Source organism: Poecilia mexicana, unplaced genomic scaffold (genome assembly GCF_051168715.1).
Source record: "Poecilia mexicana isolate PSO_F unplaced genomic scaffold, ASM5116871v1 scaffold_6, whole genome shotgun sequence".
In the NCBI taxonomy this organism is placed as follows: Eukaryota; Metazoa; Chordata; class Actinopteri; order Cyprinodontiformes; family Poeciliidae; genus Poecilia; species Poecilia mexicana.
This window is the reverse complement of record NW_028263375.1, coordinates 19,309,061-19,333,182: the sequence shown is the minus strand read 5'-3', so window position 1 is coordinate 19,333,182 and position 24,122 is coordinate 19,309,061. Positions and strand designations below refer to the sequence as shown.

Genomic DNA, 24,122 nt, shown 5'->3' with positions numbered 1-24,122 from the left:
GAAAAACAAATCTGAAAAGTGCAGTGTGATAAAGAGTCAACACACTGAAGAACTGTCGGTTCTTGGATGTCTGTTGGACGTTGAGCTAGACCAGGTCATGGCTGCTATGTTAGCTTGCCCCACACGTTGCATTGTGCACACAGGCCAGAGTTCAGTTTTGGTCTCATCTGACAGATCACCTTGCAGTAAACTGCAAACTGGTTCCTTTTATTTCCAACAATGGATTTCTTCTTGACGTGCTTAACATAGCGGTCAGAGTTGTGGAGTGCACCAGTGATATTCGTCCTGTTGACCGATTCTTCCAGCTCATCCAAAGTTACCGCTTGTGTTCTCTGAACGCCTGAAGTTAAAGGGATGGTTATCTGTTGGTAGTTTGAAGTTTTATCATCTTATTTTAATGCTCATGTGATGGATTGAGCAGAACTCTGTGAGATGTTTGAGGATTGTCATACTGTTGAATGACTTACAACTGTTTAAACTTACTCTAATATTCTCTAACAAACATCTGAAGCCTTCACAGAGCAGCTCGACAGATGAACTTAATTAGTATTTAGGTCATTTCTCAAAGCCGTTTTTCTGACTAGATTTTATTTATGGGCATTTGTGGGCATCACCCTTTTTTGCTAAATATTTCAAAACCATGCATCTTTCTGTTTAAGTGAAAATTTCGGTTTTGATTGACTAACAACCTCTCTGGATTGGATAATAAACAAGAAAAGATTGAGGTTATTATTAACAAGTAACTACGGCGATAAGCATCATTCGACTTTTCTGAAACCAAATTAGGCCTGGTCCGTTTATTTTCCGAAGATACCCACTGTTTCCTGCAGATGCACATTTAAACTGTGAAATAAGCAAAGCTGCAGGAACTATTGAGAAACCACTGAGTGACATGTAAAAGTGTTTTTACTTCCCTAAGAGCTGGGAAATGGGTGCCACGTTAGTGCAAGCGAGGAAGCTAAAGAAAACATGATTCATCCAGTGATTTGTCATGTGAGTGGAAGACATTACGCAAGAAATCATCTAATGCCATTGTGCTTCTGTTATGACCACAGAGCCTTTGGAGAAAAAGACAAAACCCCAGGAGAAATAAAGTGTCTGGATGAAGGCACAAAGGTATTTGCGCTAAATGCGAGGTTAAGGCATATAATGAAATATAAATGTTTCTCGTGAACTGATTTAGTCTTGTACATTGGAGCAAACCTAACAGATATCAGGCTTTGTTTGGCTCTTCAATGTCACACGTCTCCTGTTTTGAAAATCTACAAAACCTGTGCAATGGTAAAGACTTTAGGTTTGAAACCAAGAAATCATCCCTTGTGTATGTTCAAGCAAAACCCGATTTGTTTGACACGCAGTGAATACTTTTTTGAACGTTAGCGGAAAAAAAAAAAAAAAAAAAAAAAGGAAGGAGGGGCTGCGGCAGCAGAACATTCAATACCAGAGTGTCAGAGCCTCTGTCCGTGGTGCTGAACCACTCATCTACACCCATAGAGCTGGAGCTAATAGAACAGACAACGCCAAGGAATCTGCCGACAATTTACCCAAGAATGCAGGCTGTTGTCTGAAAAAGATCAGTCTTAAAATAGATCATTTTAAACATTTTTTTATATATATATTTTTTACAAAACAGTTATACTACGTCCTGAAGAAGTGCTTTCCTCACAGCTGATGCAATTTGAGAAACCTTCAGCATAAACAAGTACAGATTCGCTTCAGATCTAATGAAAGATTTAGAATCTGTTTAAAGTTTAAAAGTTAAAAGTATAATGTAAACAGATTGAGCCGTCTAGTGCACAGCATCCCCGGCAGTTCTCTGTCCTCTGCTTCTGAAAGGCCGCGCAGTCTTCTTTTGTTTTTCAGCTTCTCCTCGCATCTCCTGAGATGGCAAAAAGGAAAAGTAAGTGTGCCGGGAAGAACAGAGCACTCATCTCAAATGGCATCCACTCACATAATGCATGAGGAGACATCCTCAGTAAACACAGCAACAGGAAGTGTTTGAATCTATGAAACATCCTGCTTGCTGAAAGTTAAATGACATGCTGTAAATTTGCTGCCTGGTGAGCTTGGATTTTGTTTTTTTTTTTGTTTTTTTTGTTCTCTGCATGCGTGACTAACAGCGATACAAGCTACCAAGCTGCATTGCAAGCAACTGGCAGCACAGATGTTAACTGCATAAGTTAATCAGAAAACTTTCATAGTTTTTTTTAAAGGGTACCTGTGATGTGCTTCGGATGTGGACACACACACACACGCACACACACACACGCACACACACACACATCCTTACTCACTTAAGGCCTCAGGCCGTAAACCTGCTGTGAGCTCCTGACCTTCAACCCTAATAACTTTTCCCTAAGTCAGTGTAAGTCCAGGGTGAGCTCATTTTATGGTTACAAAAAATGTTTGCTCATCTGTCCAGCAGTTGATGAAGTACCTTAGGGGGCCTGCTTGAAAGAATAAACAGTCACTCAGCATTGATCTTGTTTAGGCTCTAACTATAGCCAGGTGCTGATGGCCTCTGTGGAAAAACTGGCATGTCTTTGGAGATCCATCCTAAGTTCACAGATTTTTTTTTTTTTAAGCTATCAGGAAAGACCAGTTCTAAAGATTATGTTGGGCAATGTAAATGGAAAAAGTGAGAAAAACAAACAGGCTGACAAAAGATTTTGAAATTTTGAGGTAAATGTTTAAAAGTGAAATGACAATTTTTTTCTCTGTTGGAGGGAACACAAAGTCAAGTCTACTGATGAAATTGTTTTCTAGCCTTATTGTTTCATCAAGAAACTGTTTCTTTTATTTATAGGAATACTGTCTTATAATATACCCTTAAATTGCTTATTTTGATATTTGATATAAATGATCTGTCAAAAATACTTTCACTTTGTAGTCCATATAAGCACTCTTACTCAGTAAGATTGCATAAATTTGTGTTCATACTGTGCAGTGAAAGTTTAACACCAATATCATCACCACTGAAGAAATCTATGTTCATTAGAAATTTATTTGACAAAAAAAAAAAGGCTTTAACTGTGTTTCAAAGGAAACAGCCTGAGTGTCATGTAAACGCAAACAAGCAGAAACAGAAAAGTTCATTAAAGAGTTCATACGCTACAGCTTGAGATTAATGATATTCACAGTTTTATAAGCTAGATGTGAAGAACTAATATCTGGTTAATTGAACTGAAATTTTAACTTTAGGTTTACATAAGTGACCACGCTTTGGTCAAAAAAGTGTCACCAAATTTTTAGACCAAAGAATACACTAATTTTCAGTGTTATGAAACACGTACACCATTTGCCCCCTTATAAATGTCTAGTGTTCATGTTTTTATGTTTTAATATAAACATCTTAGACCCTCAAATATTATGGCAGACAAACAAAAACTTAAGTTATTGCAAAGGGCAGTTGGAAGAAGATGGTTTAAGTCGTTTTTAGACATATATTTGTCTAACGTAGCTCCTAATTTTATAACCAAGCTTTCAGGAATTGAAAATAAAGTATTTATCTTTTCTGGATTTATGGATCGTTGAGTTCTGAAACAACTGAAAGAGCTTGGTTGAATATGCACAGGACTGGTATCAGGTCTTGGTTATTGACTTTTGTGAGTTGCTTTAATGTGTGTAAATGCCTTACCCGGAACCGCGAGACTTCCCGGAACATTTTGAGTTTCCAATAAATGCTGCCTCTGAAAACCTAAAGAATTTACATTAACAAGCTGCTAATTTGACTTTGATGTCTTAAGCCTTCAGTTTCACATTCACCACTTATCAATTACTTATCCTTTACAATTCACTGGATAAATCCTTTTTAAATGTTAACATAGCCCCTTTCTCGTAACCAACTAGTTTTAGTGTCTGAATTTCACCTAAACATTGCTACAGGCAGGACTCACAAAGAAGTCAAACATATTTTGTTGAAAAATCAGTCACATTCCTGGTCAAAAATAGCAGTGATTGCCTTCCTATCATGACACAAACCCACAATGACACTTGTGTTATTATGCCAAAAACAGCCGTTTTATTTGCCGTGGTAGCAGCAGAAATACATGCAGGCAAAACCAAGAATAAAATGCATTGCAAAGCAGCAAAACAAAAAAGGCAGAATATTCCTTTTTTGTCCCTCTGCATGGGGGATATTCTAGTATAAATGACAGGCAAAGAGAAGCACAGAACAGCTGCGGTAGAAGTACAAGTTCCAACTTAATACGGCCTCAAAGTTTTACAGTTTGTCTGGTTACTTACACATAGTCTAACGAGCTTGTGTTTGATTGACACAACTCAATAGGTTTGAGCTTGTGTCGATCGTCTCCAATTTCAGTATTGAACCGTGTGGACACAAGCCAACCCTGACACGTCCGAAACAAGTCAGAGGCTCATTAGTAGGCTGCTATTTAACACGAAGACATGCTGAGGAGGTAAATCAATCACTCGACCCAGGTGTGGTTCCAGAGATGGATGCCCCTGGCCTAGAGTGTGCCATGGGATCATCACTGCATTTAAGAAAATAGGTGGATCTCATCAACTTAGGATTTCATTGGAAGCTTACTTTATTTTAAGCAATTCAATAAAAAAGAAAGTGAAGCTCATGTGTTGCGTAGTTTTCTAAACAAACCAGTTAATATAGTTAATTTTACGCTACGGAATCGCACGTAATTGACACTCAGCATGCGGTTTCTCAACAAGGTCAGGTGTTAAGACCAATAATGATGTATTTTTACCAGCTGAAACAATACTGGGGAAGAGAAACAAGGGTTTTAAGAGACTAATGGACAATTTTATTGCAAAAAAGAAACCTTCACCTCTTCACCCCTTTCCTTTCTGTCTTCTAGTGAACAATGCGCAAGACGACATTGTGCATTGTTCATCACAATGTCAGAGGTCACTTTAAAGATCTGTGATGCACGTACGTGCATACCTGCACAGAAACATCTGCATTCCTCCACTCACTCATTTGTCCTTACATATGGCCATTGAAATGTCATGTTATGGTAAACACAATGCTGAGAGAGACTGTTGTCTGTGTGTGTGTGTCCATGAGTCCAGTTATCTCCTGCTCTAGAGTTTGGCACACAACCACACTGTACTTTTAAGAGACTTGTTTATAATCTTTTGTAAGTTCCACGTCCACTGCAACACTCCATTTAAGAGACATGATACAGAGCAGAATATTTTTTTATTATTATGTTTTGTTTAGCCACAAATTCCAAGTAGGCTGCAGCACAGTTTGAGGCAACCACAGTAAACACTCACATGACATTCAGGGAAAACTGCTTGATTTTCTTCTAGAAAACGTTCTCTATCCTCTGGTTTCAGCTGATTTCTTTGAGCCTCCAGCCACAAGGTACTGGGGAATAAAAGTTGGCAGCATTGACCCTTCCAATACTGTAAGCTCCAACTTGCTGTGGTCGCTCAATGATTTACCAGAATTTTGATAAGATCTTCTGGCCGAGCTGATAAGTCAAACACAAGAGGAGATCATTGACACTCACACAGCATTATGAAACACCAATGCTTCTGCAGCAACCTGGCTTTTCACAGAACACGGAGGTTAATTGATTGACTTTGTTCTGTCTGTCTATTTGAGATGTTCTTCCTGGTGATTGCTCTCTTCCTCTGACCTCTTAACCTTTAATCTCAATTCAAATGCCATCTCAACCCATGTGGAAATTAAGCAAACACTCCATTCAGTTAGATTTATTGCACACACTGACTCACTGAATGAGAAATGTAACTTGTACAAGGTCATGCAAGATGTTTCAAATTATTTTAAGGCACAAAGAAACAGTTTTTTTTTTGTTTTTTGCTGTATTTCAAGTTTTACATTTGATTTAGACATACGTGTGAAGTCCTTTTACATGCATTAATGTCTATTGCAGTTCTTCATGTTACTCATTTCATAACTGAAAGTTAGATTGTACATTGCTTTTGTCAAAGTAATTGACATTTTGTGCAAGACCAACAGAAAGTATTGAACAACTGTCCACTGGAAGGGAATTTGTATGAATTGTTTTCAAACGTCTTTACAAATAAAATTCTAAAAAGTGTTGCATTTGTACTTAGTTCCCTCTCCACTGGTGTGTGTATATATATATATATATATATATATATATATATATATATATATATATACTGCTCAAAAAAATAAAGGGAACATTTCACTTTAATTGTGTGTGTGTATATATATTTATTTTTTCTTTTTTTATTATCATTTTTTTTTCAAAGAAGCAACACTTACAGCCAGAGCTATAGTGGAATTCATATGAATGTATTGTTAGAATGGCCTAGTCAAAGTCCAAGCCTGAATGCAACAAAATTGGATTTGCATCTCCATGCAAAGCTGGTAGAGAAATATCTCAAAATGTGGCTCTACAAAGTGTTGATGCCACACTCCCATATTTTATATATATATATATATATATATATATATATATATATATATATATATATATATATACACACACACACATACATATACATAACCCTAGCCACGCATTGTTCTGCAGGTATGTCTTAATATATTAGAATACTTTGAGGTACACCAGCCTCCAGCCAGTTTCTAGTGGAGAAGAATTATTTTTACTTAAAAGGAATATTTCCAGTCCAAAGTTTTCATTAATGTTTTTGAAGCAAAACCCTCTGAAACAGACCATAAACATTTTTCCTTACTTTAAAGTGGACATTTTCGGGCTCACATTGCAAGATCCTATCCATGTGCAGATTGTGAAAAACAGGCAACCAAGCAGAAAAGTGAAAAGTTGAACAGATTACATGATAATAAGCTCCAGGAAGTCATTCTGCTAACATCCTGCTGATAAACCACCTCAATTGCCCACACTTCAGCATCCCTCCCAGTTGGATAGACTTTGACCTTTATAGTCTCAAAAACTTTTATTTAGAAAATAAAACTCATTGACATCAAAAATCATTTCAGAAATGGCACAGTTCTTTTGCTGAATAAGAACAATGCTGTGCAGAACTTTACAAAGCAACATTAACAATAAATTGTTACTAAATCTAAAGTCAAATGAAATATTGTGAAAATTAATCACTTTATTGAGTAATATGTAAAGTGTGGATGCAACAAACAATAGCCAACAGCTGAAACAATACTGAGAAACAAGAGTTTTAAGACACTAATGGACAATTTTATTGCTAAAAAAACCCCTTCACCTCCAAAATCCCTTTCCTTTCTGTCTTGTTGTGAACAATGCAGCACACTTAAAGACCTAGGATGCATGTACGTGCATACCTGCAGACATACTTACATTCCTGCACTCAGGGACATGACATGCTTACATATGTCCATGCACGAGCACAAAACTCGTGCTCACATTTCGACAGCAGCCACTTTCAAGTGAATCAAGTTTCCAAGCAGGGAGCAAAAACCTTTGCTTAGCAAATGTTGCCCTTGAGCAGATAAGTTTGTTTGGTTTGCCAGATTTTGGACTTTAGCTTCAGAGATCTCCTGGGAAATAAACGCACAGGAATCACGTGGATCAACAGACTGGCTTTATCTTTTATGTGATGTCACTTTACTGTCATGTGCTTTTAACAAGATTAAATAAAATAAAAAATTATCTCGGAGGACAGAGAATCAAATCAGCAAAAAGTCGAAATATCTGATAGAAAATGAAACAATCAGCATGAAAACACAGAACTGAATAGAAAGTTGCACAGTCAGATCTTTTGCTGCTGATTCTGTCGGAGAATCCTTAACTGGACGAGAAATGCTCAAAACTGAATCAAAGTGGAGTTCAGTCAGTGGCAGCGTCATTCATTCTGTATGTAGGACATTCTGGCTGCAGAGGCTCTCCTGAACTGACTCCTCTTTTTGTAAAGCGCCTTAGGACAACATGTTGTGAAATGCCACTATACCGGTAAGCGGTACTGAATTACTCAGAAAATTTCAGTGAAATGGATCGTTCTGCACATTATCAAGAAGAAAGGCGTGCTTTAATTGAAAAAGTTGATTGCAAAGGGGAATCGGTATAAAAAGTTCAGAAAACGATAGGCCAAAACCAGAAAGGCGTAGCAGACGACTGAGTGGAAGAAAAGCCAAAAACTGTAACAGCTCAGGCCAGGATTAGCTCCAGGTTCTGTGAGTTCTGCAGAAAATAAAAGATGCCTATATGAAGCCAAGCCATCCACAAAAAAAACCCCTGCAGTCCTATTGCTGAACAAATGACATCGTGAAGAGGTTGCAGTTGCAGTTTGGCCATAAACGATGACTGGCCAGAAGAGAAATAAAGCAACGGGGGGGCAGACTGTTTGTCACGACCCACCAAACGTGAAATTCAAGTCACAATACAGTGAAACAGGGTGGTCATGGCATCAAGCAATGGGACTTTCTTTTTCTTACGCTATAGTGTTGGGCCTCTTTATCACATACTAGGGATCACTTGAGGAGATTGTGTTGCCTTCTGAAAAGGCCCTCAAAATAAATGTTTCAACTCGACAGTGACCCCAAACATACCAGTAAGTGAAAAGCGTCTTGGTTCCAGACCAACAAGATTAATGTTATTGTGGCCAGTCCAATCCACCGACCTTAATCCAGTTTGGTCAACTTTGTGCGACACAGAAGCAGTTCTCAGAGACAGTGGTCATACAGCTAAATATTAGTTCACAGGAAATCTAAATCTTTAATTACTTTTCAGCATACACAGTGAAAGTGTTCATCTGTAAAGTAAAATTCACACATTTGTGTAGCTTTTTTGAACACAGATATTTCTGGTTCCTTGCTTTCAATATGCTAACAACAAATTTGATCCATATTTCTTAATGGGACGATTTAGAAATGAAAGGTCGGAGTTCAAAATGCTTTTCCCAGAATAGAAATAGCATTTTTTTAAACTACTTTAAATGAAAAATATACTTTCTTTGCCATCAAAGTTCCTATTCTAATTGGGAGTGGATTACAGTGCCATTTAAAAATGAAGTCATTCTTTCCATGCAAAATAGTTCAAGTCTAAAGATTAATGTCATCCAGGATAAGACCTCAAACGGCTCAGATGAGATAATGTGTGCCGCCTACCCGATAACCAGACATTCCTCTGGTCATGTCAAGCCTGTGACATTCAACATCGTCTTTCTAAAGACATACTCGGCTTTAATGATACGAGAGCAGATTTCATCCAGCTGGGAGATTTGACATGTCCAACCACCTCTGAAGTCTGCGCATGGCCATCCGGAGGATTTCCGTACGGCAGACGTCTTTCTTGGCTCCCACTGGAGATTTTGCCTGGGTCGTAGTGACATGAGCTCTATCAGAAGTCGTCCCAGTAACGGCAGTAAAAAAAGAGGAGAGGGATTACTTGGAACAGCCACTGAGTCCAGGGGGTTGAACTTAACTGATTTGACACGACCATCTATGTCAGCGCAGAGCAACAGAATCTCAAAGGCATTTCGTCTGCTGATGCGCACTTAGACGCTTTTGAAGAACTGCCTCCTAGATTTCAAAGGCTGTAGTGGAACACTGCCATCTGCAGTTGTTTTGCTTTTTACAGTGTGGGGTCCCTTGTAAACGTGTGCATGCATGTGGTAGTATCCTCCTGGATTAAAGCAATTACTGCTCCACTGTAAAAGTCATGCGTCTACTCTGCTGAGTTGATCTATGCTGCACGGAGCCAAGGTTACATTTCAATAGCCAGGCATTTTGAACAAAGCGTTCTCTTCGTACTTTGCATGTTGTAAATGTCAGATGTGAGATTTATCAGGTCATGACATGGTACAATAATACATTTTCATGGCGGTTTTATTTGCCAACATTATTATTTTTTATTTTTTTATTCCAGTTCCCACAACAACAAGGAGCATACAAGAAACAGGGCAATCTGCATCATTTGTTCCAACATGCTGCAATGTCTTGCATATCAGTACACTAAAAAGATGACAAAATAAATCAACCTAGTTAATGTATTAAAGTTTTATACTTATTTCTGAAATATACTTGCAAACAGATTACATATATGTTCAGAAAATAGTACCAATTCAAGCGTACTAGTAGACAGTCTAAATAAAGGAAGAGCCACTTACTATCAAAATCTACAAAGAATCTATAAAACTCCTTAGCCTTTGACGGTAGGTGCAACTTATCCAGTAACTGTAATGCACACCTACAAAAGCTGACACCAGTTTTATGCTGGCAGTAAAATCAGTAAATTACTTTGTTTCCTTTAACCTCTCTTCCAAACTATATTCTAAAGAGCAACATCTACTAAATCTAAAAAAAACCCTCATCAAACAACAAGCAAGTCAGTGTCCAGTTTGCGGGTTCTGTAAATTTGTTACAAACAAACTGATATGCCTTAATTTAAGTATTTTTTTTTTCTTAATTTGATGATTATAACTTACAATAAAGTGTATAATTTAGTTTAAGAGAGAATTCAAATGGAGCACAAGACTATTAAAAAGTCTTGGATAGAAAACAAATCTTGTCACCTAATCATTTTATGAGCTACACCAGGGATCTTCAAATCCCGGCCTCAGGGGCCACAATATTTTCATCTGGTCCAACACACCAACCCGAATGGCTGAATTACCTTCTTGGTGCTGTCAAGCTCCCCAAAGTCCAGCTAATGACATAATTATTTGACTCAGGTGTGTTGAAGCAGAGACACATCTGAAAGTTGCAGGACGCCGGTCCCCCAAGGCCTGGATTTGAGGATCCCTAGTCTACACACCAATATGAGAATGCTTAAGACTTGCAGCATAACATCATCATTACCCTCCACAAGAAGAGTAAAAGCTGACTGTGCTGTATTCAAGCATAAAGAAGTTTAGTGGAAGGAAAACATGTGGTCAAAAAGGTGTGTAAGCAACAGGGATTACTTTAGCCTTGAGAGGATTCTATGAAGTTTAGGTTCCTTTATTGTTCATTTAAGGTGTCAGTGGTGAATAAAGTAACCTCACATTTCTCTGACATGTTGTCTTTTAACCTCTTCCAGTCTGCATTGTCATCGCCCTAGCTGACTATTTAGGATTGCACCCAGTCCTTTACTTGTTAAAACACTCTTTGAGGTAGCATGGAAACACAAGTATTCATTCCTCAAGATGAGTATGGTCTCAAAATTTCAAGAAGGTTTAACATGAGATTATTGTCTAACTATTTCAATTTTAAACAAAAGAAATTAAAAAAAAATCACAGCAGTTAAACTAATGTAACATCTGTGAAACCTCAGTGGTCGTAACTCTTACACATAGCGCACGGCAGCTAATGAATAGCGAACGGTGATCAGAGAGCAGGCGTATGGTGTTTACTTTCACAGGTCAATGTATGGATAAACGGTGACCTCTGCCTCTTTAACAAACAGAACGTACTGAGCTCTTCTTAAAGTCTGTTTATGGTGCAACTCTTCCTCTCAACTGCACACTTGAACATGCTCTCACAGTGGAAGAAGAAAAAACTGGAGGAAAAAAAAAAAAACAAGAACAAGAGCTGGAACAGCAGCTCCAAGAACACCCAGAAATGGTCACGTAGTCCTCGTCATAGCTCCAACAAAGGTCGTGTGCAGGTAAAAATCGAGCTGACAGACCTCGTTGTTAATGTTGCCACGGTTACTCTGCCCTTATGTGTTTTACAGATTTGTCAGGTAAGATTAGAGTGCTGGACAGCACACAAAGCAACAGTAAATCTGAGAAACTGGAGGAAACTTTAGTCCACATAAAATTCTGTCCAGGTTTTGTCAGTTCTGTTGATAATAATAAAATGTCCAAGTCCAAGGGACAGTGTATGCGCTGACAGAAGGACGGGTTTAAAGTGGTTTAGAAACAAACCAAAGGTTCAAACCAAATCTAGTCCGTACATTGAACTTAACCAGATAACACAGGTCAACATGCGAGTAAATGAGACTGGAAAACATAGGCAGTGTCAAGTTGTTTCAATAAGTTTAAGAGAGTTTGGTGTGCATTGAAATTAGGCAGAACATTAGCAATTAGTTGTCAAATATATTTAGTACAAAACAATAATAATTGCCTGCCACTTAATTATTCATTTGCATGAATATAAATGACCAGTTGTCTGGTCTCAGTCCTAGAGACTGGATGAGGAGCTCTGTCATCTGAAGGTATGCAGTTTGGAGTAGAGCGGCTACTCCTCCGCATCAAAAGAAGAAGTCAGTTTGAGTTGCTCTGGACATCTCATTGACGTACAACTTTGGAGATTTCCTGGAGACATGCCACCAAGTGGAGACTGCAGGGGCTGATTGTGATCACGTCAGAGGGGCTGTATGTTAATTCTAGCCTGAAAGTGCCTTGAGATCCCCCAAGACGAGTCAACGATTAATCAATCTGTGATGAATGGGGTTTTCATTTTTGCAGATGATGCAGTTCTGCTCTCTCTCCACATCATGACATTCAGCGTGCACTGGAGTCCGCAACAGCCTTATGAAAAGCTCCTCTAAGACTGAGGTCTTGGTTCTCAACATGAACAAGGTGATATTCTTCCTCCAGGTTAGTTGGTTTCCATTGTGAAGGCTTCCCTTTGGATGTTTACCAGGCAAGGTGCACAAACCAGTAGCAGAATTTACTCTACACCCACCGTTGGATGAGTGGAAGACAATAAATGGAAAGCTGGATATAATCAAAATTATTTTTGTTTTGCTGAAGCCAACAACTTCAATGAAACTGCTGTGACCCCATATGTGATTTGGCAGCACTAAGAATGTCGAATCCACGTGCATTACATTAAAACAAGTCTGTCGAAAGATTCTTCCAAGAACGCACCAGATAACTTAAAGCCAGCACAATCAGAGAACTGCATTTATTTATATTCGTTAAATAAATAGATATTTCAGGGAACTAGATGAAGTATGTTAAAATCGCCACCCAGCACTGCTTGTTGCAATAAAATGTTAATTTACCTAAACTTTTTTATTTGAACACAAACACCTTCAACCTTGGTAAGGTTGATCCTCCCATAATTATAATCTTGTTAACCCAACTCAAGGAAAAGGCCTTCATGTTGGCCTTGAAAAATAATGTGCACTGTCTGAAGTACAGCTGCAAAAAATTTTAACTGCAAAAAGTTAAATATTATCTTATAGCAGATTATGAGCATGTATCAAAAGGCTTTGACATAAAAAAAGCAAAAGCAAACCAAGCCATAGAACAGGAGAAAGCACTTACTTATCTAAAAAGCTTCATACAAGTATTTAATTTGATTTTTTTTGGTGTTAATTAATTAGATACAACTCTTTTACAGATGTGTTGATAATTCACACATATCTTAACACATACAGAGAAATAAATGTAATGAAGCAGTGGTAAAATAAGGTAATGCTTATTAGAAACTGAAATGAACTTTAGAATCAATGCACAGAAAACATCACCACTTTGACACAAATAATGAAATGTGCATAAGCGATGTGGAAAATGTTTTTTTTTTTTTCCCCAATTTTTTCCAAACTTTTTCATTAACGTTTTCTAACTAAAAATGACAGGAAAAACTTAGGAGATATTGTCACCTAAACCAAGACTCTACAACAAAAACTGCAGAAGAAAATTGTCAAATTTTGAGCACAGATGTGATCTAATCAGTGCTACCTGCCACAGTCTGCCTTTGACTAATCTGCTGCATGATGGATCGGCTCCATCTGACCCCATCATTTAGTGGCGCTCTCTCAAAAGTCAAAAACCTACGACTCGTCAAACAACACGGCCGTCTATTACATGTAGACTCTGCAAACAAAAGGTGAAAGTGTCGTAGAAAACAACTTTAAAGCTCCTAGCTCATCTCAATTAAACCTTCCCTTCACTTTAAAAACACTGGCGCTAGTTTGTTCCAGCTGGTGCCTTTCATTTTATCAAATGAGCTGTTAAGCCTGTTCAGCAAGTAGGTCTTACGGTGAGAAAGAATGCGGTACGTGCTGACAAACTCAAGCCTGTTCACATGTAAAGGTTTGTTTCTCTCAAACAAAAGGTTGACGTGTGGAGCTCAAATTTGCACAAATTGCCTCACCTCTAAGTTTAAATATCTTGCAACTTGAAAGAGGTTTTTTGAGTCTTACTCACTGGACCCAAGTTTACTTTGTGAAAATTCCCCTTTGTTTGTTTCAGCCTTTTATCCTCTGAATTAAGAAAAACCTTTTGCTCTGCTTTAGTGGCGTCTGATTGTTTAATTTTTTTTTAAAATTAAGTTATTTATTATACATTTTGGAAAAATAGGTCTCTGCCAAGCATACCTTTCATTTTATTTATTTATTTATTTATTTTTGCTTTTCTTGTCAATTGATATGCGGGTATTTTCTTTTTGTATAAAAGGGAAGTCAATCAATTACAGAAACCTGAGAGGAACCGAGAGCCAAGTGTAGAGCAATAAGAAGCCGTTACGATTAAGCATCAAAATGTTTGCTTAAAGTATATTTGAGGGCTCGTGTGCAGTTTTTAAACCTGATGTGCCATATGGTTTGTGTCACACCGCCATCTGGGAAGTTTTTTGTTTGATGCAGTTTTGAAAATTGCTTTCAAAGAATACTTGGCAGCTCTTTTGATGAATCCATCTGTCCATCACCACATATTGTGATCTAGCTTCAACTGCTCAGATCAACAGATCTGAGATCAAACTCTGGCTGATGCTCACTGGTAGAAGAATGAAAATATATTTTCCACTGAGAAAACCATTCAAGAGTCATTCTCTCTCTCTCTCTCTCTTGGTGGTCTGACTCAACTTAGCATGGCCCCAAACTACCTCATTGTTTTGTACTTCTGGATGAACTTCTTTACAACCACAGCAAATACAGGAAAGCTTCAATGTCTACATAAAATTTTGTTACTTAAAATCTGGTGGAAACAATAAGTTGTGCTTTCAGCTTAGGCTTTATTTCTAACTTTCCCCAGCAAAAGTATTTTTTCCATATTTTGTCATCTTACCACCACAAATGTTTTCATTTGGATAATAAGTGGCTAGATCAACATAATGTAACTCACATTTGTGACGTGAAAAGAAAACGATTGAAAAAGTTTTCAAATAAAAATCTAACCGTGCCACGCATTTACTCTTTACTCTGTCACCCTTATCCAACAGCGACTCTGGAGGAGATGCAGAAGTCCAGAGCTCAGGTGTCAAGACCTGTTTAAGGGACAAATATAAGAACTTTACTTACTATATTGAGTCAGAGGGACTGAATAAAAATGCCTGCAAAAGCTTACAGATTTGTGCTCGTCAAAAAAAGGATAATTTTCATTTTGCTTCAATAATCAACGAAATCTGTAGACATTTGTGTTGCAAAATTTCAAAAGCTGGAAAATAAAGGCTTCTTTTGAAATCTTCGTAATGCCTCAAAATTAATCTGAAATCAACAGTTAGTATGAAACTTCAGCTTAGAGTGTAGAAAAAGTATGTCCTAGTAGTTACCTGCCTAAGACACACAAGAAATAACTTTCTCAAAAGCTATATGCTGCACATTGTACGCAATTAAAGTCAAGTGCTGGATGGTGGCAACAAGTGGTGACTTAACATAATGACATCATCTTAATTTGACTTAAATGACTGTCGCCCCAATTGTGGAAGCGATTAAAGAGGAAGACAAAGAGGGATTTCACCCATTACCCATTAAAGTTAACCACCGCATTACATGGCATTTTATAGGTCATAAATAAGAAAATGCTGCTAGATTTTGCCCTCCTCTAGCCACTGTTGAGGCCTCCCCTGTGAGTGTGTGTGTGTGTGTGTGTGCGTTGCCAAGCTCAGGGGGAGAGACCTCGCCACGGGACCCAGCCGACTCATTGCTGCGAAACAGTTAGTGGTAATTTGAGCAGAAGACAGGGGCCATAATGCTCACACAGAAACAAAAACTTGCGCTCATTCAATTTCAACATGTTGTATTGAATTCAAGGATATCGGATTGCAGCCCGTTCTCAGCAAGGCACCGCTGGCAGAGATCATGTTAACAGTCCCGACTGCTGAATGCTGTACTTCCTGGAAAGTGATGGGCAAGCCTTTTACAGTTTATTATCACACGCAGCCCTCTCTCATCCATCCGTACAGCCATCACTGCAAAGGATCTCTCTCTGCACTTTCTCCCTCGCACCGCACATTCTCCAGGCCATTTGGTTGCGATTTACTACCAAGACGTTTACAGCAAATTGTTCCTTCCTCCCTCCTTCTCTTTTTTTTTTCATTTTTTCATCTCCTCTTCCCTTTTTGCTCCCTCCACATTCTGATCTGTTTTATGGTATTTCATTGTGTTTTGTTTGTTTCACCGTGACTGCTTTCATCTCCCCGTCTGTCTGGCCTCATATCATTTCTAAAGTGGACCCAAATGCTTCCCCTGGCAGATGCAAGCATGCACTTCCAGTAAGCCTGAGAAATAAATCGAATATTTGAAAGAAGACAAATAAATACAAGTGTAAATATCCTCTTGGAGACGGCCTTAGAAACTTCTGTGTATAATTAGGCTGTCGTCTGTGAGTGTGTGCACATGTGTCCATTTGTGTGTTTGACTGCTGGTTGTTTGTGTGCAGTCCAATAAGTTTGTAATTGTGTTTGTGTGTCTGCATTAGTGTGCGGGTGACTAAACGCCCTTCTTAACCAACGTGTGAAATGTTCCTTTCAGGGCTGGAAATGACTTAGAGCCCCCAGGGTGATGGTAAAAACGGGTCTTTTCCGGGTTGGCAGACGTCAGAGTGACCACCCCTTGACCACCCAGCATCCCCACATCCTCCAGCCGGAGCAACATCTAACCAACAACGCGCATAAGTTGTCGTTTATCTCCCGGCTTCATGTCTAACTGAATCACTGCTGTCTGGGTGCGTGTCCAAATGAGCTTCCAGTAACATTAGAAAACAAGTGACAGAATAAGAGGGCAAATGACACAGTTGGCATTGGAAAGATGATTCAGACAAACCAATAAATGTCTGGCATCTGCAAATGTCGTAATAACAGAGAAAAGATGGGGCAACCCCTCTGTTTTTCCTTCTGTTGTTTGTGTGTCCAATGTGTATATTGTGTGTTTGATCATGGAAGCAGAGTGTGTCTTACACCAAGTTGCCAGTGAGTTGGCACATTTGGAGTGTTTATGTGTGGGTATTGTGTCTGGACTGAGCGGTCCATTGTATTCCAGACATGTGGTATATTCACTGCTGTGTGATTCACTCCTACCAGCATCTGTTAACTACCCCTGCAGGCTGAGGAGAGGTCTGAGCAACAACATGCAACTTACCAGCGCTGAACTGACTGGACATGACTGACCATGCTTTCAGAAAAACAACAGAGACAACTTAGAAAAACCTGGAAGAAGCAATCGACACGTCTCTCACACAAATAATGTGTACCTCTTACTCACTGAACCAACAAAACCAAAGAATATGTCTCGGTGTGAGTAAAGAAATGAAGACATGAAGCTACTTTTCCAGGATGGAGTACATTACTTCATCTTGAACAGTGACACCAATGTCTCCTGACTTATTGGTCAGGAGATGAAAGTTGTCATCGATATAGTCTATGGGTGTCCCTAAGATATCAAGCAATTACTCGCCTCGGATCTCGTCCAAGTGGGACATGTCCGAGAAAGGAAGGCATTCAGGAACCCGAGCCACCACAACTGGTTCCTCCACAATCTCATTCTTTCAAGTCATTAGACAGAGCTTGCGACTATAGATGAGGGTAGGAATATAGATCAACCGGTAAATTGAGAGCTTCACCTCTTTCGCTCAGATCTCTCCGTCATGACAAACCATCACTGAAAATGCTGCACCAATACATCTATTGATCTCCTGCTCCAGTTTTCCCCCATTCATATAAAAGACCCAGAGATTGAACTTGAACTCCTCCACTCGAACCCAGAGAGGGCACTCTACCCTTTTCCAGCTCAACACCGTGGTCTCGGGTTTGGAGGTGCTGATTTTCATCTTGGACTCTTCAATGTAAACATATATGACAATGTACAGCGATTCAATGAAAACGCACTTTGAATTTGACTAATGAATCAAATAATAAATTAACTGACTGCTTAAAATATCTCGCAGACTTTGGTTCTGGGGGCAATAAGTTTTCTGATTATTGTTGAATAAACACTTTACCAAGTTTGCTTTTCCATTCCTCAAACAAAATGAAACCTCTTTCTAATTCATTACATAACTCAAACAGTTTTTGGATTAGTACATGTAGTAAGGGTAAATTTTCTTCCTCATGTTTTAAACCCTCTTCACTCTATAACTCTTTACAAAGATTATGACTGAATGCAATAATATGAGAGTATTTGTAAGTGCCGTTTTAGCATAAGTACAATTTATTGCTTTTTCTTGGAGACAGATCAGGAAGGCAACCAGAAGGAGGTTATGACACTGGGCTTTGAGAGCTGCTTTTGACAACAGACATAAAACTTTTTGCCTTAGACATACTGGGATAACATGTCATGAAAGTTGGCAATTTTAAAGTTCTTTGAACCTTTACGTGGCCTATAATATAAATTATTTAAACTTTTTATGCTCCATATGATACACCTTTTTATATGCACCTCAGTGTGTTTCGTGTTTTATAAGTCAGTGTTTTTCATTGTTGCTGAGTCAAACAGTTTTTCTTTTCTTTTTTCTTTTAATGGGCATTCAGAACCTTGGAGAATTTCCTATCATCAGAATCTTATACCCCTTAAGAAGTTGGTACTGGTCTATCTTTTTATACTTTTACAACCTTAACTGAATGAGAAAGTTAAAAAAAAACAAACAAAAAAAAACAAAACGAAACAACTCACAGCTAGTTCATATTTTACATACAGGACAAATAACATTCTGGCAAGCACTTTGTTTTTCTTTTTCCTTTGGCTGTGTTCAGGCCTCTTTCACACATTAACGTGAGAGATCACCATTGCGAGGTAGATCAGACAACATGGGCAACAGAGGAATTTCTTCGCCTCATTTCTTCCAGACGCTGCTTAGAGCAAAAACAATCGTATCCTCAATTTAAAACAAAGGCCTTACTCCCTACAGTGTTTGCATGTCAAGGAAAATACCAAAATTTCATAGCGCTGGTTGCCAGCTTGTGTTGTGTTTTTTTCTGCTTATAAATCTAAAGTGTTTTGGTTTTGTTCAGATTGCGATATGCCAAGTAATTGCTCATGTTAGCCTTATTATGTCGCACATGGGTAAAGGAAGCAGTCTCAGTGAGTTTAACTTATATAAATACCTGTTGAGTCACTTCCAGAAAGGGAAACACAACAAGAGTTTCTAATCAAAGTAACATTGTTGCAATATTTATATGTGTACAGTATTTAAAAATGGGTGTGCTTGACTGTTGTAGTTACTTCTAGACTTACCTTGCTGCAGGTACATATTAAAAGTATTTTTTATATTGAAACAGTATTTTTCAATGTAAAAGAAAGTGACATGAAATGTTTTTCCACTAATGGTCAGCTGAATGAATGAAGTGGCCGTTGCTAGGTGAAGGGGTGAGTTCGGCTGGGGTTGCTAAATAAAGGGCAGTGACCACCGACTGTAACGTCAGCATGAGGATGTTTTCGTCAGTGGCTTGTTTTTCAGACATCATACATTAAATGTTTGCCAGAAAACGACTTTTCGCAATTGAATTGTTTCTAGAGGCAGTAGAGTCCCCAAACAGAAGTACAAAACCATGCAAGTGAATTTTATATAAACTGTCTCCTTTAACCAACATTCTTCAGTGAAACAAGAAAACTGAAACTACAGTAATAGCTCCAAACAACCTAACCCCAGACATAAAAAAAAATAAATAAATACATCAGCTATTCTGATGAATAACATTTTAAAAATGTGGGCGTCTTTTTTAATAGTTCGATGTCATTTGAGCATCACTTCAAACAGTTCATTTCATTTACTTTATTTAACTAGGTTAAACCCTGATCTAGAGCTCATTTGAAAGGAGAACCTGGGAAGAAAAAAAATAGTTGAAAATTTCAAAGCAGTGATAAACATTAATTTAGGACATTTGGCCAGAGCATTCATATACAGGTCATCTCCATAATCAATCAGAGGTCATACTGAAATCAAGTTTTTGGTTGGTTCGGAACAAATTTTATAACCGTAAGCAGCATCTCAAAACTTAGACTGCTGGTGTTAAAAGCTCAACTTGAGATGATTATCCATGTCGATATGTGCTGCTCACACCCTCCCCTTTACTCTGCGCTATGCTACAGCTAGTTCCCCACAACAAGGCCTGCCATGAATCCTCAGTCTATTAAGCATGACAACCAATGATAGCGAATAAACTGTTTTCCTGGAATGCCACGTTGTTTTTCTGCAATTTTCACAGTGAGCAGTACAAACATGAGTATGATTGACAGCGCTAAGACCCACCTTCTGGCTCTGATTGTTTGGTTTTGACAGGGAGCAGTGCATTTCTTTAGATGACAATATGAGCACTGGTATGAGGTGGAGGAGCTCAATCTTTTCACAGATCATTTATCTTATATTACACTGTCATGACAAAGTGACACTTTTAACAAATATTTTAAAAAACCTAAACCATTATAATTTTGGTGCCGACTCAAGGCAATGCCCACGACCTAAATAGGGTTTTATGCAATTATCCCCTTTGCGACCTTAGTTTTGGGTCCGTTTGTTAGAGAATGTTTTAAAAAGCATCTGAAGACATTTTTATACAGAAAAGCTTTTAACTAATAAACTTGATGTTTTATTGTGTGTGATCACGTTTTATCTGTCTGTCATTGTGTCTTGACCATTTTATTAGTGAAGCACTGTGATTTTCATCCGTATAGAGGTGCTATGTACAACCTCAATTCCAACAAAGTTGGGATGATGTGCAGCGTTGCTTTTCAACTGGCTTCTTTCTGACTAGCCAGTATTTTGACTCCTCCGCGACAGCTAATCTGTTTTTTCTATATTAAGCTATACTCTCAAGCTAAGCTAATGACTACTCACACCATCCTACTTTAGTTTCGAAAGATATGAGCTGATCATCTTGCAGTAATCTATAAATGTAATTTCTCAGCACTTCAGCTCCTTTTTGGTCTGGTTGGTAATCAGCATATTACCAGATTCCAACATGAGATCTGGGGAAGATCAGTATCGAGCCCATGTTGATGCAAATCCTTAAGGAGGCCTTGAAAAAAGGCACCAGTATTTATCCCACTTGTGGCTGTTTGCAGGACTGGAAACAATGCTGTCTTTATGGTGTGGTTTTATCTCTCTCCGGCCACAGCCTAGAATGGTTGCTTTCTTGTGATGGCCACTGCATAAATCAGTTTTGGTGGCAATGCAGTCAGGCGAGGATGTCAGGGAAGACGGGTCCTTTGAAAAACTGATAGGGAAAAAGGAAAGATGAGAGCATAAAAGCAAAAAGGGGGAGCTTAGAGAAAGAGAAGACTTGGCCATCAAACACCTAGTACACGGTGTACTTTCCCCCCCAACCAATTCGCCATAAACTGAGGTTTTTTGATCGATTTATTCATCAAAGGGGGATTTCATTGTGTCTCACTGTGAATGAGGCAGAATGAAGTGTTCCTCGAAATAACAACTCCTCTTCTTAGTCTTTGAGGGTTAAAGAGAGTACAGCGGGAGTCAGCTAGGGTGGGTTCTGTTCAGATAAATACTCCGAATCACCAGAGGGAAAGATGAAAACAACATGCTTTCCTGCCAATGTGTTTCAAGCAACTCCAAGCTGAAGCTGGATATAGCTGTCTGAACAGTGAACAAAGATATTTTACTTGGCTAGGAAGATTACTTTCCCCCAAGCGGCGTTAAGTGGCTCAGTAAACGTTTAGACATTTTTTTAGTCTTTCTCAGACTGACTCAGATAATAGCTGATGATTAACATCCAAGACATGAGCAAAGCACTTTTATCAGATTCATTCACAGAAATACAGGTCAGAAATTGTACGCGTGCTTCTCAATGCGACTGTGTGTATGGTAACAGGCACTCATGAAGGGGAAGGGGCTACTTGATAACCCTTCATTTAGGCTAGAAGAAGTAAGGAGACAGGCCGTGCTTTGTTAAGCTGCCGAGGGAGTTAAGTAGTGTTGCTCAGCATGTTTGCTCACTGGATCACCCTTAACTGTCTTCGGCGTTGCAGAGATTTAGTATAAAGGCACAATGTCATAATCATGCCATCAACACAATGGCTCCAGACAATTAAAGGAGATTTGGTGCGCAAAGTTCTTTGAAGTCTTTGATGAAGCTCTGAAACATTATCCAAACACAAGTGAGACAGCAACATACTGATTCATGGGCTGTAGAAAGGAAAAAAAAAATAGTAACAATAGAAAGACAGAAAGGTATGAATGGTGAATGGGGAGGTAAATCATTGGATACCCACAGGAACTTAAGAGGTGCATTCCCATTCATCTCATTACGTCTGTGTGTGCATTTATGTGGCTGTTCAGTGTTATGTCAGAATAATATGCAGTACACACAGCTGTACTGACAGCCACGTTATCACAACCTGCTTCAAAGCACGACAAGGAAACAAGAACTCTTTTGTGTGCATGGGTGTTTATGTGAGCGAGAGAGACAGGGAGAGTGTTTTTTGGCAGGCCTTATTACCATACAACCCCTCACTATTACTGCCCTTCCTCTCTCAACTTATAATATAGCTGCATATGTGCTGGGCAGGCTATAGACTGGAAGGAATCTGTTGCAGAGGAGAGGGTGATCAGAGAGCGAATAATTGAAAACACACAAAAGAGCACTGACTTAGAAAGCCCAGCTACCAAGAGAAAGTGAAATGTGTGCGAGAAAGCCTCGAATGAACAAAGGTTTGAATTGCAAAGGAGACAAACTCGCCCTGCATGACATCTGACTAAATACTTTCATTGTTTCTTCTGCCGAAAACAAGTATCACATATCGCAGCCGGGAGAGCAAGGAGACAATGCTCCGGAACCTGGATTGTTAATTTAATCCAACGTGGTCTCTCACTGCAAAAGAATATTTACTATAACGAGTCAATTCACCATTCTGAGTTTTAACTGAGGCATGTTGAGCTCCAGAGTTAAACAGAGAAGCAGCAAAGTCACCTATGATAACTCTGGATGAGCTGCAGAGATACACAGCACAGACCATGAATTAAAGACCCCTGGTTAAGCTCATAGAATATTCATGAATTAGAATGGTCCTGTCAAGGTTCAGCCCTCCATTCACATCAGGATCCATGGCAAAATTACAAACAGTCTCAATCCAAAACGTTTTCATTTGAGCTACTAAAATCAGTGAAAAGTGATGATACAGAGAATTCATTCACAAAAAAAAAAAAAAAATACAAATAATCATGCGTCATTGTCCGTCCACCAGGTAATTAAGCAAAACCTTTGTGCTGGAATACAGCATGAAAATTTCATTCACGTTTGTGGAGAAATTTCTAAGGAAATTACACTGAAAATAAGACCTTTGTGTACAGACCAATGTCTTAACCCCAATTCATTTGCACAGTAACCAAAAAAAAAAAAAAAGTGTTTGAGCACTGTTTATTCAACTGAGTGGGTAAAACTGTGCTGTGTAACCCTCTGCACTACTACTTGGAAATGTCCCAAGGCCTCTTGGAAGGATTTACAACTCAAGAGAAAATTCAACTGATACCAGGGAGAACCTGAGGTTTCTTTTACCAAGACCTGAAATATGCTTCCATCGCTGAGGCCACAAAGATGAAAAGCAATCATTTCAGTGGGACTAATGGCTACATGTCTGAATCCTACACTGCGTGAATGCATGCCTCCACTGCTCGAGTGCAGCTCCGCGTTCGTACTGTTTGATTGTTTGGGGCTGTCTGGGCTTTCACTCATATGGCAGCGCTCCTCAGGACGTGTGCCAAACTCATAGCATATGTTGGAAGGGTATGACAGGAGTTCAGCGAGTATGTGTTTTTGAAGTGTACACACACACACACACACACGCACACACACACACACACATACAGACACTCGCACACTAAAAAATGGCCTTTGTTTGAACGATATGTTTTTGGCAAGCATTCACACACATTTGTGATAAATACGTGCATGTGTGTTAGAGTCTACATGAACTCACAGACGTAAATACCCTCTTTGTGTTTCACACATACCTAGCCACATGCAATCCCATTAAATAAACACAGACACTGAAAGCAATTTGTCTTGATTTTGTAATCTTTGAACAGAAAGGTCAGAGATTTGTGATAGAACAATTGGAACTCTGATGTTGTCTATCTGCATAATTTGTGCC

General features: G+C 38.8%; 1 long non-coding RNA gene across 1 annotated transcript in view; it reads right to left on the bottom strand.

Annotated features, from left to right (window-relative positions):
- Positions 1-1,590: 1,590 nt before the first annotated feature.
- LOC106905260 (uncharacterized) overlaps positions 1,591-24,122 on the bottom strand; it is a 34,445-nt gene continuing 11,913 nt past the window's right edge. The window contains exon 2 of the long non-coding RNA XR_001415089.2: positions 1,591-1,879. This is a non-coding gene — a long non-coding RNA (uncharacterized LOC106905260). The remainder of the gene's footprint in view (positions 1,880-24,122) is intronic.